At 34.9% G+C, this 18818-nt stretch overlaps 1 long non-coding RNA gene across 1 annotated transcript in view; it reads left to right on the forward strand.

The window, feature by feature from the left end:
* Window positions 1-18329, forward strand: part of LOC129457784 (uncharacterized) — a 107517-nt gene extending 89188 nt beyond the window's left edge. Inside the window, exons 5-6 of the long non-coding RNA XR_008649370.2 lie at window positions 11759-11825; window positions 18054-18329. This is a non-coding gene — a long non-coding RNA (uncharacterized lncRNA). The remainder of the gene's footprint in view (window positions 1-11758; window positions 11826-18053) is intronic.
* Window positions 18330-18818: the final 489 nt, after the last annotated feature.

Here is an 18818-nt window from a genome sequence, read left to right on the forward strand (position 1 = left end):
AATTTCAAGCTACCTATTCAGTTACGTCTTTCAGACAATTTACCTACTGTCATAAGATAATTCTTTACCTCATCCAGTGAGTCATCAAATCCTATTCTCAATACTTCTCACTACTAACAATTTCCTTTTTCAACCCAAGATATGAGGTTGGTATAATTACATTCTGGGAAAACTTGCCTTCATTCTCTAAATTTGCTAGTTTATTCAAGATGAATCATTCTCATATACAATTTTTCAAAATATGCTCCCTAATTTCCGCAAGGAAAAGTCCAAACCTTTTAGTTTGCTGTGCAAGACTCTCCATAATCTAGACCCAAACCACCTTCACAGATGTGTGCCCACTATTCCCTAAAAGAATTATTTTAGCATGGCATACACCAGCCCTCTCATGTCAACTCCTTCAAACTTCTAGCCTTGACTCTTTCCCGGTCCCAATTAGCTTTATGCTGTAGTCGTGTTGAACTCATCTTGGTTTCTTGAAAATGTCTCCTTTCTGTCTTAGTGTGTGCTCCTTTGCATATGTCTCTTCTCAGACTTGTAAACTCATTGGGACAGGATATATGCTTCATTCAGATTTATATTCTCCCATCTTGACCCCTAGAAACAACAAAGTTACTAAATATACTGATCAAATGAAATATTGTTTACAACTCCTTTAAAACCCTGCACTTCAGTGGGATGTCCTTTATCTTCTTAAAACAGACATTTAATAAAGATACATTTAAAATCTGATTCTCTCCAGTTATTTGTGGGAAAAATAGTCTCTATTTGTACCTGTGGGAACACAGAGAGATAATTGCTTTGGTGACTTCCTGTAACCTAAAGCAAGAAGAAAGTGACATAGCTGAGAATAGAGTTTAGGTCTTTGACTTCCAATTCATGTTTCCTACAAAGCATAACTTAACAATTTGGAAAGAAATTCCATATGAATTAAACAGCTTTCTTTGAATTGAAATAAGTTTACTTTCAACATCAACACCTTCACCACAGGGTATTCTGTGAACTGAAAAGAAAGGCTCTGTGCTGAAACTGTGTCTCACTAACACTTCAGCTGACATATTAACTTCTTGTTGAAGAGCTATTTAATTTGAATAGAATCTGAGCCGTTACAGTGGTAGGAAGATTTTATGTAACCCTCATTTTTCTATTGATGAAAACTCCACTACCTTTAAGATCTAAAAAGGTAAGACATCTGCCATTAAAAAAAAAAAAAAAAAATCACCATTATCTGGAAGATACATTCACAGGCAGTTAACAAATATTGCATTAGGCTTTACACATTACCAGGCCACAGGAGAGGTGATAGAGGTGAAATCAGAGAATTGATGAGCTGTACATGTTAAAAATAATATTGACTATTAATTAAATGTACAGTGAAACTTCAAATATATAAATATTTTTCTCTTACATGTTAAAGCTCATCTTGGAAAGAGCTTAAATTTCAATAAAAAACACAAGAATGAAAGCAAATGGCAAATACTTCAGCTACAATTCAATGAATATAATTTTCTTGCTTATAAATATGGTTAAAGTTGCAGCACTTTTTAAAACATGAGAATCATGTATAGAACCATGTTTATTGAGTTTAAAAAGACTTTAGCAATGTACCATTTGACCACTGAGAGGAGTGAGGGTCTTTGCTTTCATCCTGGAAAAGATCCACAGTTTTTAAGGACTGTGTTTTGGTGCACAGAAGAGCATGCTGTCATGCGTAAGTAAATAAATTGGCATCACATTCTTGGAATATATTTCCTTTATCCATCCTAGGGTAACCACATTTTGAATTGCTTTAAGTGAGTTATGATAATATCCCGGGCTCCACTTTGGCATGTCAACAGATGACAAAGGGAAGATCTGGTTGAATTGTGAAGATTAGGCTGAGTTATTGATATTGTCTGTTAACATGGATAAACGTTTTAAAATTGCAATACTCATTTGAACTCTACAATTTATTCATAACAATGTATAGAGTATCTGTATTCTAGACGCTGTGCTAGAGTCTAGAGAGCTAAAGTTAGATATGATGCAGTGGGAAAGAAAACACATATACAAGTCATTATTAAATAATGGAAAAGGATGGATAGACATAAGTAACTTGAATCTTAAACACAAACAGAAAACCATATAGGAATTTTCAAGGTGAAGAGTGTGAGTAAAGGCATTCCCATCATAGGGAACTTCATTTGAAGAGCCAGGAAGACAGAAAACAACATAGTGTGGGTGGAGAGCTGTATTAGTCTGTTCTCACACTGCTGTAAAGAACTGCCCAAGACTGGGTAATTTATAAAGGAAAGAGGCTTAATTGACTTACAGTTCTACATGGCTGGGAGAGCCTCAGGAAACTTATAATCAGGGCATAAAGGAAAACAAACGTATCCTTCTTCACGTGGTAGCAGGAGAGAGAGGTGCTGAACAAAGACAAAAGCCCCTTATAAAACCATCAGATCTCATGAGAACTCACTATAATGAGAACAACGTGGTGGTAACTTCCCCGTTGATTCAATTACCTCCCACTGGGTACCTCCCATGACATGTAGGGATTATGGGAACTACATTTCAAGATGAGATCTGGGTGGAGAGACAGCCAAGCCTATAAAAAGCTATAAGCAACTCAGTGTTGTTAGATTATAAAGTTCAAACAGAGGAGAGGAAAGATACACCTGTAGAGACAGAAAGGGTCCTGGTCAAGTTATATTAGCTGTCATACAGGGCAGTTTGAACTTCATCCTACAGAAAAGACCCATTGAAGAGTTTGAAGAGATGCTTTGTGTTTGAAATAGAACACCTTGGCAGTGGTGTGTAGAATAGATTTGAGAGGATAAAATTATGAGCCTGAATATCAGGTAGTTAAGAGATTATTGAAGTAGTCTAAGAGAGAGGTGTCTTGAATCTAAATGAAAACACTGATAGTTATGATGAAAGTATGGGAAAAGAGTTTTTAAAATATTTAGAAGACAAATTTAGCAAAACTGTCGGGTAGAGACAGATTGAGGAATTAATAATTATTCTTGGGTTTTTCTTTTGAGTGATTATATATTTTGTGGCATTAACTTGGTTAGAGAATAAGGAGAATGACATGGAAGAGAAAGAAGAAGAAGGGGAAGGGAGGGAGGCAATTTTAACTGATTGTTGCATATTTAGGCAAACTGGACTCTTTTATATTAGTTGGCTGCTCAATGATAAATGTAATGACATAAGAATGTGTTCATTATCCTTGAAAAGTTTTAATACAACATGTACATTCTCAACTGAATTAGCTTAATTATTATTTTGCTTTTTACTTTGAAATACTATAGCATTTTTTGAGAATACTTCAGTTTTTCAAATATTCTTTATATACGTATATGAAAAGAAATATCTGAAATTCATCCATTTATAGAAAAGAAGCAATAGTAGATCCGACTGGTTTTTGAGGTATCCCATCATTCTGTTCCAGGGTTAATATTTAAGAAAGAACTTTAAAAGTTTAGGGATATCCATCAAACATCACTAGATTCATTAATGACGTAAGGACTTACCTGTCTTAATTACTTTAATCCAGGAAATTATGGCTAAAATAAATAGAGAGCTCAAGCTATTCATCTGATTCATGTTTATTGAGGTTAATGTATCTGTTTCTTAGATTTGGTCATTATTTCATTACTAAGATGCAGTTGGTAAAACCCAAACCAAATAAAAAAGTCAGCTAACAAAAACTATTACTTCATAATCTAATGATCTCCCTTTGATCTCTAAGTAGCAATAACTTAATGTTTTCTTTGACCATGAAAAGGATTTCAAAGCCAGCCTATATGGAAAAAGGAAAGAGCTGTGTTCTAGCAACTGATCCTGGAACTATACACAGTTTATGCATTTTTTGTTAAAATAAATTTTAGAACACTAGAAATATTTTATCACATAATGAAATATCTGATGACACAAAATTTCCAATGACACTAAAATAAATAAGATACCTCTAGATTTCACACACTTCTGTGCCTTCAAACACTAAACATTTCTTTATACACATTTACAACAGTTTCTTCTATAAAATTATACTTGCAATGCAGATGTTAGAAAGTCATTTATACCATGATTTGTTATACATGTGATGCCAGTGATTTATCCTCATTATGATATAGTTTATTTTAACTAAAATGAATTATCTATAGGGCTGATAAAAAGATAGCCCATAGGAACAGAGGCCTTTTTAACTTCCAGGTTATGACTTTTAAATCTTCCTAAATCATTACTGCTACAGTGCATTAAACGACACCCAAGTGACCTAGAAGAGTTGATGTGCTTCCCTAAGCACATGAAAGAGTATTAGATTATGACACTGGGGAAAATCTAGCATTTTATGTTTAATCAACTAGAACAAAGGGTATTCTACATATTTGTTTCTTATTTTCCCAACTATTCTTAGAATAATACTTAGCTCTCAAAGGAATGAGTGCAATCCAATGGAAATCATTACAGTATTAATCTAAAACAACTTCGATACCCAGTGGGTAATCAGAGGCATAGTCAATCTATATATGCCTTTAAGACAGTTCAATGAAAGGCAAGACAGGTTTCTGCTAACTTCTTGGTGTTCTCTAGGTTAGTAGCAGGTTGATATTTGAAATTTGGTCTGGAAACAGTTATGATTATTTCCAGTTTTCTTTTCAAAGCAGGTCACACTTACTTTTTTGTCAGACTTTTTTGTTGCAATTGTCCTCAGTATTAACTTGGAATGAGTTTTAACATGTTACTCCATAAATGTTTGAGAGCAATTGAACTAAGACATGTTCCCTGGGAAATGAGAAATGATCATTTTAATACTACCATGAGAAGAAATAACTATTGCAGGGCATCGAGCGGCAAGCCCAGCAGCCCTATAAACCAACCACAAGAGTCAAGTTCAGTTGAATGACTATCTTATGGGAAAATCTGGCAGGATCACTTTGAAGCATTTTTAACATAAGAAAAAATCATGTACTTGTTAAGTCACCAAAGGGCCACATTAAAAAGATTTGCTATAGTTGAGGGATTGTTCAAGGTTATGATATCACCTGTCAAACATCAAAACATGAGGTGCACAAGACTCAAAAGAAATTCAGAAACTTTTCAGTTTTACATTCGGTAATGGGTCCCCGGGAGTAACTGGGTGTCCTTGACACTGTACTATGGTTAGTTTCTGCTGCTGTAGGCATTTTGCTGAATACTGTTTTCATACCTTTATGGGCATGCAGTCATAAACAATACCAAGAAATGGTAAAATAAGTATATGAACTTATTTGGTCTTGTTTACAGTACAAATTCAGAAAATGTGGAACTCTTAAGATTGAATTAATGCTCATTGCTTTTTATGTTTTGACATAATTGAATGTGTTTTTTAAAAAATTATGGTGGAATAAATTTGGAGCAAAAACATTTTTTAGTCTATGACAAATGTTTAATTTTACTTGAAACTAAGTTATTAGGTTTGAAGTATAGTGAGTGGTGGAATTCCAGCTTATTTCTTCATAGCGATATATCTCCATCTTAATAAGAAAATCAATATAATTGAGTCTTGAAATTTTAACAATGTTAAAGCCAAAAATATATTATGATTCATAATCTAGGGTTTCATAGATAAATTTGTAATAATTGCTTAGTACATACAAATATGCAGAAAAAGGACAACTTCCTTGTGATAGAATTATACTATGTTATGATTCATTATTGGTAGCATAAAATATAAAAAAAATATATAAAATGTAACATTTATATATAACATTATATATAAAAAATACAAAAACATTATATTTTATGCTGTCTACCAATAATGAATGAGGTTGTTTCAGGTATATACAAATTGAAACGAGGGTCTTAAATAGGATGGTTAATGCCTTAAAAGACAATGTCATTTGATTAGCTTTGTGTCCCTGTGTCTGTCAGATAGCAGAAGCTCTATAAATGCTTACCACATGAATGGATAAATTTGCATACAAGTGGCCTGAGGAATTTACAATTCATAAATGTAGTGCACATTATCTCATTAGATATACAAAGTGTTTTGGCACAATAATGTTACATCATTCATTTGATGTAAAACCAGAATTTTGAAAGCTCTTTTGATTAATAAATTCAGTAACTTTTTGGATTTATAATTTAGATAACATAATTTTACAAGGCATATCCCTGCCACATACAGCTCACCAGAGGTTTTGATAACCATGCTATATTCCCACATAAATATGAATAGGTCTTAAGTTATGTTTATGACTCATTTTCCCTAAGATGGGCACTATTTCCTGCTAACCAAAATAATTCCTGTATAGGCTATGTACTTACCAGGTAATGCAGAAATGAAAAAAATATACTCTTAGATTTAGGGTTTCTAAACTCACATCCCTGACCATAAGAAATTCTTAATAGAAATACATGATAAAATGAATTAAAAAGCATACATGATATAAACTCAAGTGTTATCATTCTTGACTTGTATTTATTCGTAGTTTAGTAAAAGAGTACGTTACCTCTATTATATTGTCAATTTAATTACTATTAAATTCCTCATGGGGTTTTGTTTCTCATAAAATATGGTCATGGTAACTCCAACATAACCAAATGCAGCCACTCAAGGTGAGGATGATAGATTGCACAATTTTTAACATAGCCGTAAATAATATTAACATGAAATTTAGAAAGAAAACTAAGAAAGTGTCAACTTTAAACTTTCCCTATGTCAACATCTGAATAGCCTCCATGGTCTCAGTTTCATTTCTTGCCACGAAAGAGTCTTAGAAGACAGACTTCTAATGTCTATTTATATTTTAAATGTCTCTTTCATATAATACATTTATTATCATCATCATTATCATTTATTTCCATTATCATCATTATTAGTTTTGACTCATAGCTTTAAAAACTTAAAAGCCCCAGGGATTGTTCCATCAAAAGGCATAGCTTTATCACTCCTCCTCTGGCCTGATGGTTGTCTCATCTTCTAGAAAAAAATCCAGTGACTATAGATGATTTTTTTTTGAATATAATCATTTTTTGACTGGGTTATAACACAACAAAAAAGGTACAGTTAATGAAAAGTATATGAGAATGTATTTCTCACTACAGCACTGTATTTGTACTACATATTATACTGTTTCTCTACAAATTTAAAAATTAGTTTCTTACATTTTAACCTAGCATCTTCATAAACATGATCTAACTTACAATTACATTGCAAAGATTTGAAAACTGTGACAAAATGCAAGTAAGTTACTCCAGGTGATTTAATGAGGTAGTTGCAAAGCCCTGACTGTTATGAAAAATCTAAGATGGTCTGATGCCTACTGAGAATATGCTTTATCCCTTATTTCATCATTCTTCCAGGGTTTTTCCTAAAATATTTTCAGAAATTAAATTTTAAATGCTTTCCATTAACACTAAATCTAGCTAGATCATGTTTTTCTATACACAATTGACAGGTGTACCTCACATTTAAATAAAGAACAAAGTGTGTTTCCATATCCAGTAATTTTGTCTGTTAACCTAGCACTTTATTACATTGGCATACAATCACTATCACTATTTTATTTTAAATCAGCACTTTAGGATGCTCTAAAGAACTGATGTTTGGGCTGGGCTGGGTGACTAATGCCTGTAATCCCAGCACTTCTGGAGGCCGAGGCGGGTGGATCACAAGGTCAGGAGATCGAGACTATCCCGACTAACATGGTGAAACCCCGTTTCTACTAAAAATAAAAAAAATTAGCCGGGCGTGGTGGGAGAATGGCGTGAACCCGGGAGGTGGAGCTTACAGTGAGCCGGGATGGTGCCACTGCACTCCAGCCTGGGTGACAGAGCGAGCGAGACTCTGTCTCAAAAAAAAAAAAAAAAAAAAGAATTGATGTTTCAAGATCTTTTAGTATAAAAAAGCTTGAAGCATCTGTGCTTCAAGATTTTATTTTGGGAAATCTCACTTTGACATATTTATGTCTTAATAACATAACCAGCAATCTTTAATTTTCTGTAGTGATGCCAGGAAATCTATATTCCACTCCCCAGAAGAGTTCGTATCTGCTGGTATGTTCCACATATCAAAAACCTGTCATGTTACCAAAAAAAAGGTTGTTAGAACATAAAGGATGGGCGAATCATTACTTCTAATTCTTCCCCTAAAAATTGTGTTTTTAAAATACTTTGCATACCCTTGAAACAACATAGAATGAAAGTTGTGTTAGAATTTCCATAATGAGAGATCCAGTGGTCCTCAAACATTTTATTAGCAGTTTTTAATAAAAAAAAATAATACAACTGATAAATTTGGGGTGAAATGTAGTTTTAATAGCATTCTCTTTTATGTCATAATATGTGTTTGTGTTTGAGTAAGGGCCCTGCCAATTGCTAACTGCAAGACTTAGTAATTCAGTTCCCCAGACTAGAGACTCTTCATTTGTAAAATGGTGCAAATAATAGCTTACCTCATGGAGTAGCTGTGAAGATTAAGTAAGGCAATGCTTGTGCAGTCTGAAGCATAGCTTTTACCACTAAGAAAAAACAATGGCAATATTTACAAATGAATCAGATGAGAAGCTCTGGTGAAGCACAGGTTGGAATAACTTAAGTCTCATATTCTTAGCTTTTACCCTTCCAGGCATTGTTAATGGTTCAGAAGGTGAGTTTCAAACACCTTCTCCTCTTCATTCCCCCATTAAATTGAGGTTTTATCTATAATCCAGAGAAGAAGAGTCTAGATAAATGATGTGTTTTCCTTATTATATTCTGTATTCTTCCCTACCGTTTTATTAAGATAAGCAAGCATAGTCATTTCCCCTGATTACAGGGACCCACACACAAGTGCAGCTTTAGGGTTACAATACAATGAAGAGCTAGCACTCAGAATGGCTTTCACCTCTCGCACAGTGGCTGATATTGGTAGGGGGTGATACATATCAAAAGAGGTGACATTAGCTATTCGTTGAGCTTCATGAAGCTCAGAAAGTTGGGAATTGTCTGTCAGAAAGTCCAGGATTGTCTGCCATTTTCTAATCTTAGAGGCTAACCCTATGAGAACAGGAAACAATAACAAACAAACAACAACAACAACAACAACAAAACACTGATTTGGGACCACTGGTCTTTGTTCTTTATTGACTAAAAATATTCATCCCTATTATCTCGTAAGACTGACAATCAGATTGACTTCCAGGGTTAAGGGGCCCACATATTAAAACACAGGGTAGGTTTTATGTGCCAACCAGGGCATTATGATAGGTTAATACAAAAATATTTTGCCTAACACACTGGATAAAAGTTAAAGGTTAACAATTTTAGATATAGTCTGCTGGTGAGTTCTTCTGAATTCAGCTTGACTTCCTCTTGCATCTGTGGTCTACACGTCAGCTAGGAGGTTCTCCGGGGTGACAAGAACAACGGAGTCATGTGTTTCTCATCTTCTGAAAAGCTAACTGAACTTAATTACATAACTCCAAAGTCAATATATGGTACATCCATCCCAGGATCTTGCAAAACGTCATCCAATCATGGCACCAGGCTGAAAGCCATGAAGTTGAGAATCTGTATCAACCCTAGATGCAGCTGTTTGGATACACTCCCTTTGCTCCAGAGACCTATGAAAAACCTAGGAAAGAAAAGTTATCTTTCTTCTGTACCCCAACAGATAATTGTGAGACAGAACCAGAAAAACTACAGAAACACTCTCATCTTGAGGGGAAGGCAGAGAAACATTGCAGTCACTGCTTCATGACAATTCTGAAATCCAGTGAGGCAAATGTCACCAGGTCTGCTTATTCTAGGAACAGAATTTTCTTGATCAGAGTTTAGTTCTGCTCCCTAGAAATCAGTCCATGGTTCATTGCATTTCTTGCCTTTCATCTCCATCCTCTTGGATGTCCTTTTATTTCCACTCTTTTGGCCACTTCTGAAAATGTTATTGGAAAATATACCTTTTAGGACGTTTCTTCCAATTCCTGTTGAAAGAAACATAGGGAACCATAGATCTTTTTTAAAATTTTGAAGTATTTCTTTCATCCTTGCAAGCAATGCCTTTGTTAGTCTAATTCCCTTTAAAATTTTATAGCTTTCAATAAATTTGATTATATCAGTTCCATTCATCAAAAGTCATACCCACAGTACTGTCTACTTTGCTTGGGTATGCCAGGCTGCTGTGGGATACCCTTACGATTTTTAGAAACCCTTTTGTCTAGTTGAGAGGGTCTAATACACACTGTCTGAATTCTCTCTGTTGTTCTAAGAAGGTGTCTTACAGCCATACCCTTGGTTTTGACATTGCCTCAGACCATGTATAAGAATATTTTATACATCGTGGAAACTAGATATTAAAATCAGTTTTATTTTCCATCACAGCGTTAGGCAAGTTAGGTGGCTCCACTTCTGGGGTTTGGTGAGTGGCTGTCTGGCATAAGGGGTGGGGAACAACTGGCCACACGTCTCATGCTTCAGGAGGCCAGCTGTTGTCTTAATTCACATGGCATGGTACAGTTCTGAAAAGGAACAGAAAGGAGGAAGGCCTGAGACCTGATGTATGGTTACTTCCATAGTAATCTATTGGCCAGCTCAACTTCAAGCGTTAGGAAAACAGACTTTGCCTCTATGGGAGAATGAAGATTGGTGGGCATTTTTGCAATCTGCCATAGTACTATTAATAATAACATGAACTATTGGTTGAATTTCATGTAACATCAGACAATCTGGAATTGATTGCTGCGTTTTGTGTTCTCTGTGAGCATCCCACATGATATGAGAAATAGCAATGAACAGTGGTTGGGGACCAAGGAAGGTTTTCTGCTTCTACAGTCTGTTAAGATTTCTCTCTGATATCTCATTTAGTCAAGAATCAGGATCACTGGGGCAAGGAACATGGGCAGAGTTTATGTACCAACCTGGGCATTAGAAATGGCAAATGCAAAATATTGTGTATACCAAAACAGTTAAAAATAGACCCTCACAAGAGAAAAATTACTGTGACTTTTTGATTACTGGAGTCAAAGAAAAGTTCTCCAAGATGAAAAATAAACAGATCTACAACAAAAGGATCAAAATCAGAATGACTCTGAATTTTTTAATAGCCACAGCAGAAGCAAGAAGATAAAGGAGCAATGCTATTTACGTTTTGAAGGAAAATACTTGCAACCTAGATTTCTATACTCATACAAACTACCAACCACATGAGACATTTAGAATTTTAAAAAATCTGCTTCTCTCATGCACTTTCTTAGGAAGTTATCCAAGGGTATGATCCGCCATTAAGGGAGTAAGACAAAAAGAAGAAAGAAGGAAAGAGAAAAAAAAAAAAAGAAAGAGGGAGGAAGGGGGCGGGGAGAGACAGAGAGAGAGAGAGAGAGAGAGACGTTATATACCAGAAGCAGATCTCATGCTGAAGATAGGAGAAGAAAATTTCTGGATGATGGTGTGATGTTGAAAGTGCATCCTGGGATCATTTCTGTGTCCGGGTATAAAGGTAAACTTGTTTCCTTTAGAGTAAGTTCAACAATTTGTAGACAAGAAGAGGGAAGAAATAATTATCTGTCGACCTAATATAAGTCAGTGGAATTATTATTATATAGATTATGTATATCTGAAATTGAATCACAGAACAGTGAATACACACGTTTCTAACCTGCTGGTTACACTAAAACCTAGTGTCTTTCTGCTAATCAATATCTCTGCAAGAGCCTTCTGTTTCCTTTAGGCTACAATAAGAAAGAAAACACAAACTTTCAGAATAAAAAAGAATTACCCTACATACTGATACATGCTTATGTGTTCACAGAGGTATTCCTGGAAAGATATTCGACAAGCAGGGAAGACTGGTTGCCTCTGGATAAGGAAAATGCCAGGTGGGATATTAGACTGACAATTTTCGCTGTTTATCAGTCCCACTAATATAGAAGAGGAACAATTTTCAAATGTAAATCTTTTCATAATTTTATTTTTGAAACATAGATTTATAATAAAATAAAAAAGCTTTCACTTTAAATGATAAAATTATATAAAATTTTGACTGTCCTGGAAAACTGAGGTTATCTCCAGAGTACTGGTCCTCACTCGCTCTGCAATTTGTTCCTCAGCATACCTTTAGTCAAATGATGTAAGCGTGTTATTAGACTCAATTTATTTTCTCATCTGAGGTTCAATAACATTTAACATAATAACATTCAAAATTCATGTTTATTGTAATTTATATTAAAACATGATGACTGCATAACGTTCTGTTCTATGTAACACAACTTTTTGTTTTGTTTTGCTAAATAAACCAGTTAGCCCCTAGAACAGGGTCTGACATTGAGTGAACACCAAACAGAGGTTTGTAAAGTGAATGATTGAATACAAATCATCTCAATTATTATTAAAACAATCTGCTGAAAGTCTGACATTTTAGGCAGAGATTGATGCTGCTTAAGCTGTTAATATGCAATTGTGCCCTTTTTGGAGCTGCAGCGTGTATCAAAGTGCTTACAGTTGAACAATCCAGAAAGTAAGGTTTTGTTCAGACAAGAGCTGTTGTTTGCTCCTATCGTCTCTCTCCTCCTCAGTGGCTGCAATGATACATATTTAGTCCCAAACTTATTTGTGATTAGATGCTGGATATCATTAGTCCAATTAGCATCAATGTCTCCAGAGAATGAGAAGCAAGTTGCCTCATATTATTATAACTTACAACCTGAAAAAATTCAAATTCTGTAGAGAAAACCTATACCAACTTGTCAAACGAAAATATGATTTGTTGGAGTTGGAAATCATTTTTTAAATATATTTATAATAGATGTCTGTTTCTGATTCATCTAAACAAATAAATCCCCACCACAATTTGACTGTGTGAAGGTTTGAGTAGCATTAAAAAGCTATTTTTAACTGATTAATGAATAAAAAATATGTTGCAAGAAATATATCAAAAACCTAATTAATGTTCATCTGCTCTGTGACTGCTTTTCTGTGGGTGACATTTGTGAAAATAATTAATTTTTCATTTCATAGAACACATGACTTTGCAAAAAGTTTTGAAGGCTACATTAAAAAGTTACGGTTTAAGGTAAAAATATTCTAAAACTGAATAATATGGCTAATTCTATGGGTAAAGACATTTTGTATATTTAATATTAAGTAATCTCATGTTTCTATATATTTTAATAGAAAAGATACACATATTATAACTTTTCCCAAGATGTTAAAATAGAGAAAATAAAAATGTATATGCACATTAAGTCAGTTACTGAACAGCTACTTACAAAGTATCAGTGAAGTATAGGCGTTGTATTTTGTGTTTGGGAGGTATCAATATGGATTATATGTTAATAGTATTTTTTTGACTCCCAATGGCTTCATATATGTGTACCTAAATAAATACAAGCAATAATTATTTTTCTTCAAGAAAATGCAAATCTAAACTGCATACCCAAGATATGCAAGATATAGCTTAGTAGTACTTCCATTTTTAAGAGTTCTAGCAAATTTTGCTCAGGTGAAAAGCTCTTGAGTTACATTCTAATGCATTATTGATAAAATCCTAGATCAATAAAATCCTCATCCATCCTCTAATATGCTTATTTTTCTACAGCCCGCTTATTAATTACTTCATTCCATAAATGTTTCTTGAGTTCCTACTGTGTGCTCAGCACTGCTTTAGGTATTAGAGATACACAGTGAACAAAACAGACACAAGTCTCCACTTTCATAAAACCTTGTCTGTTATGGAGCTGCAAATTGCAGAATTAAAAAGGAATTAAGTGGAATGGGTAGAGCCTCCCTGGCTGGGTCAGCTAGCACATTGCCAAACATGAAAGGGAAAATGAATGAATGGTCAATATACTTTGCCAGTATGGGCTATCTGTTAGCTGGAGGTTACGACTGAGCCATTGCTACAATTATTCAACCAAAACTCTTCTCACTTCAAACCCTTGGCTTCATCAGTCATTCTCTAACTCTCTAAATGACCAACTTTTTTTGAATTACTATATCCAACGTACTGTCCATGCCCACCACTCATCTCCTGCCTTTCCTCACCCAGATCCCTCTTAATCCCAAGGCTTTTTTTATTCTCTCCTAGTACTTTTCACAATCTACTTACCTTACTTGCTTTGAGTTCCTGGTTTACTGTCCATCTCCTCTACTAGAAGGTATACTTTCTGAGGGCAAAATCCATATCCATCTTTTTACTTTTACCAAGCACAGTGTCTGGCATATAAAAGAATCTCTGTAACTAATGAATAAAGCAAGCTATGAAACATTTAAGAGATATATGGAAGGGTGAAGAAGACTGCAGGTAGTGAGTGGAGAACTCCGCGGACATACGAAGAAAATGTGACCCAGGTTAAAGCTAGTGCATAAGAAAGAGAGCTTATAATTTCCTGTTCTTAACAAAAAAATACTCTTAACAAAAAACCCAGAACACTATTTTTGCATGGGACTCAAACTGATTACCCATTTTGTACTTAATTTCTGTGAGATTCTGCCTCCATTTCTGCTCCATATAAATCTCTATAGTAATCTCTCCCTCTTCAGCTAACCTGGATGAGACTCAGTCAAATAACATAACCTATCTACTGGAAATACCTTATTTAACTTATGAGTTGCTCCCTTAGAGGCTTGTGTCACAATATCTGTGATACAGGATCACTTAAAAAAAACTTTCTCCTCAGAGAACTGACATATTTTTCTTCACAGTATGAAACCAGCAAGAAATGAAATTTTTCTAGTGATGTGAAAAGACTTACCCTAGTCCAGTAGTTTAAAATCAGTTCCAACTATGTTGATTATCTTCTGTGCAATCTGGAAACATCAGAATATTTCCTGGTGGCAATTTATATCACAATCATAAAACCACAACACACAAGTTAGGTCTCAATCATCAGCAAGAGGAAGCAATTTAATGAAATATAAAAGCTTTTTGGCTACCCTAGATATTCAGCTCAATTGAGTTATTCTCAACTGACAATTGGTTATAGTTATGAGGCTTAAACTCTAAGGAATTTGGAGGTTTATTATCTCAGAAATTACGTATCCTCTCAGTGACCACACGGTGGCTGATGATTGCTCTATTTTAGAGATAACAGGTTCTAATTTTTATATTTAGGTACTAGAAATAGAATATTTTATCAAGTGCTCTACACACTAATGGAACATCTTAGTGTCGACTGCACTGAGAACTAAACATTCCACTCATAAGCTAATGAAGGCATTTTGAGATTTATATAAACTCTAGAAATTTACCATGGGTTTATTTCTTATGGACATTTCAAGGATTTATGAGACTTGTGATTTGTATATAATTCCAAAGGTTAATTTGTATAAGCAAGTAGTACAGGAAAATAAGGTTGGTTAGTATTTTCATTTCTAAGACTTATACGTCTTTCATAAACAATTGGAAATAAAGTTTTTAATTTTTATAGTTTTATCTTTGAAGACCCAGTGAAATAAGAGAAAATGGTTAGCAAGTTGTTGGCTGTGTTCATTCGGTTAGAGGCAGATGTGGTAGTTGCAACTGGGTGAAATGAGACTTCTTTCTCAGACATAGGCTTGGCAGGATGCCTTCTCCTTCTCCTTCTGGCAGGAAAAGAAGGAATGTCCTCATCATCTCCCACATCAGCACACACAACTACTGGCATTGGTATTTTCTGATGTCATTATAGATGACACATCTATCTCAGGCCATTTTTTTCTCCTGGGTTCTGGATCCTATTCCCTCGTCCCTTTTTAAAAACTCTGCTTTACTGCTTTTGCAGTAATCCTCATTTCCATGGATTTTTCCTGTCAAAGATCTTATCCTCAGAGAATTAACTTATGTTGTATCTTAACATAAATACACTGTTAAGAAATAAAATTATTCCAGTGATGTGAAAAGTCTTATTCTATAAGTATCGGCATATAAATAAAGAGTATTTTTTAATCCTAAAAACAAACAAAACCTCCCCAGACTCAGTGGTATGGTTTGCTAGAAAATGTTAACTCACCAGTTTTCCAGGGGTTTGAAGGGAAGGAGGCTGGTTTATAGCATTTTCCAATGTCCATGTTATAATTATCTAATGATGGCTATTTCAAGTTACCAGTGTACTATCTTCAAATACAGAGTGGAGAAGAAATGTTAAGTAGCACACCATTATATCTTCCCACCATACAGAAACGATAGATGTAGATCATCACAAGGGCAAATATGATGGACTGGGTGTTTGTGTACCTCCACATTTATATATTGAAGCCATACCCCTTAATGTGATAATATTTGGAGATGGGCCTTTAAAACGTAATTAGGTTTAGATGAGGGCATGAGGGTAGGGCCCTCCCAATGGAATATTCATGTTCTTATAAGCAGAGGAAGAGAGACCAGAGTGCTCACATGCTCTCTCTCTGCGATGTGAGGATACAGCAAGAAGGTGACACCTTAATCTTGAACTTCCCAACTTTGAAAATGGTGAGAAAGAAATGTTTATTGTTTAAGCCATCCCATTTAGGGTGATCTGTTTTAGGAAGCTGAGCAGAATAATACAGCATAAATAACAGTAAAGTGTTATAAATTATTAGAAAATTATAAATTTTGAGCTTATTACCATTGTTTCCCCTTTTTCTTCTTATTTTTAAATAATAGATTCATTGAAATATTTAAACATTCTGTATAGGTGATCCAACTCAGGTCCACAGTTTAAATACCATCAGTAGAGTAAGGATTTGAAAATCTGTATCTCTAGCCTTAAGCTCCAAACTAGAAAAAAAAAAAAAAAAAAAAAAAAAAAAATCTCTCTACACCCCACAATCATCTATATAATTGCCTTCTTGGCTTCAACATTTAAGAGGCATTGAAACTTAATATATTCAAAACAGAATTCTCCCTATAAAAAGTCTGTGCCTTTAAGAGCCCTGTATCTTATCCTTATTAGTTCATGATATTACAAGGTCCTGAGTTACTCAAACTGAAAAGCTACACATCTTCCTTCATTTCTCTTCCCCTTACCTCCGAGATCCAAGTAGAGTAGATTCTATTTTCAAAATATTTCTCAAATCCATTTACTTCTCAGATGACCACCTCTAACCAATCTCTTGATTGGGACTTCTGCATCCCTCTTTTCTCCCTGACTCACCTTTTGCCCTCTTAAAATCTATTTTCCAAACTTTCCAAAATGCAATATCTAATGCTTTTTAAGTACTTATTAAGGGCCAAACTGTTCCAGAGTACTTTAAATTTTAAACTCATTGAATTCTCACAGCAAATCTATGAATTAGGGCATTATTATTATCCACTTTAACTTGAGAAAACTAAGGTGTAGATGCTTGAGAGACATCGTCCTTTGTCACATAGCCAATAGCTAATATGAGAGAATCCAAGATTCAGCCCAAAGGTGTATTGTACCTGACCATAATCTGATAAGCAATACTGATCTGCCTCCAGGAAAATCAGACCGTCTTGCTCCTCTAACACTAAGCCCCTCATTCTCCATCCCCCCATAAGCCCCCACGTTGTTCTTTGAGTGTAGATAAAATTTCAAAGTTCTTATACTTGCTTTCAATGTTCCAAATGATCAGCCCTCTGCTTATCTCTCTGTATTAGTTTCCTAAAGCTGCCACAACAAATTACCCCAAGCTAAGTGGATTAAAATAACAAACTTTCCTCTAGCAGTTCTGGAGGCCAGAACTCTGAAATTAACCTGAAGGCAGGTTCTCACTCCCTCTGACTCTAGGGGATAAATCTCAGTTGCTTCACATTCCTTGGCCTCCTTGGCTTATGGCTAGCTCTTTTCAATCTCTGCCTCTGTTTTCTTTTATCTTCTCCTTTTCTGTGTGTGTTTTCTTTTCTTGTTTGTGTCTTCTCCTCTTCTGCCTTTTATAAGGATACTTGACATTAGATTTAGAATCTACCTGAATAATCCAGGATGATCTCATCTTGACATTCATTCTTGGTATCTGCAAAGATCCTTTTTCCCAATAAAGTAATATTCTCAGATTTCAAGGCTTTAGACATGGGCATATCGTTTATGGGGGAGCACCATATGACTCCTCACATGCTCCAAACTTATACTGCATATTTTCCTGTCTCCGCCATTAGGCTTTGGACACACTGGCTTTCTTTTTATTCCTAGGAGATAATAAGCTCACTTCACCTCAGGACCTTTGCAGCAGCTCTACCCTGTGCTTAGATTGATCTGTCACAGAAACTTAAAGTCCAGCTGATTCTCATTCTTCAGATTCCAGGTAAAATATCACTCCCTCAGAAAGGTTTCCCTTCCCACCCAATCAGAAGTCACAACCCTGTCACATAACTTTGTTTAAATTATCTGTAACTCACTCACCGTCATCTGATATATTTATTTTCTAGTTCTTTTTATTTGTTCATTCATTCATTTATTTAAAAAATTATTGGCTGTCACTTTCAAGAAAGTTTAATACAGATTGTGACCTTGCCTCTTTAGTTCAGGTTGTTACTTCAGGGCACTCAAATCTAATTCTGCAGTAAATTAGTAAATCCATTAATAAGTTACTAAATACATTTTTGTTTCATGTGGAAGGGCAGAATTGTGCTCCCGTCAGGAGTAAAGTAACTGTATAGTATCTGTATAGTGTCTTAACATGGGTGGAAATCCAGTGATTTCTTTCTGCATCAGTGATAAGAGTGGTTTGAAGAATGCTTTTCCTTTGAGACAGTGCAGGTAACTGAGAGAATGATTACCTCTCTGCATCAAAGCATGTCCTGATGAAAAAATGAACGCAAGGCAGAGTGCTCGAGATTGTTTCCTCCTTCCATTGTTCATCTTTCCCAGATGGACAGGGGAAAGTCAGAGCTAATAAAACAGGATTTAGTCATGAGGGTTTTGAGGAAATATTCGTGATCCAGATAAGTCATTATA

This window comes from Symphalangus syndactylus, chromosome 11 (assembly GCF_028878055.3).
Source record: "Symphalangus syndactylus isolate Jambi chromosome 11, NHGRI_mSymSyn1-v2.1_pri, whole genome shotgun sequence".
Lineage (NCBI taxonomy): Eukaryota > Metazoa > Chordata > Mammalia > Primates > Hylobatidae > Symphalangus > Symphalangus syndactylus.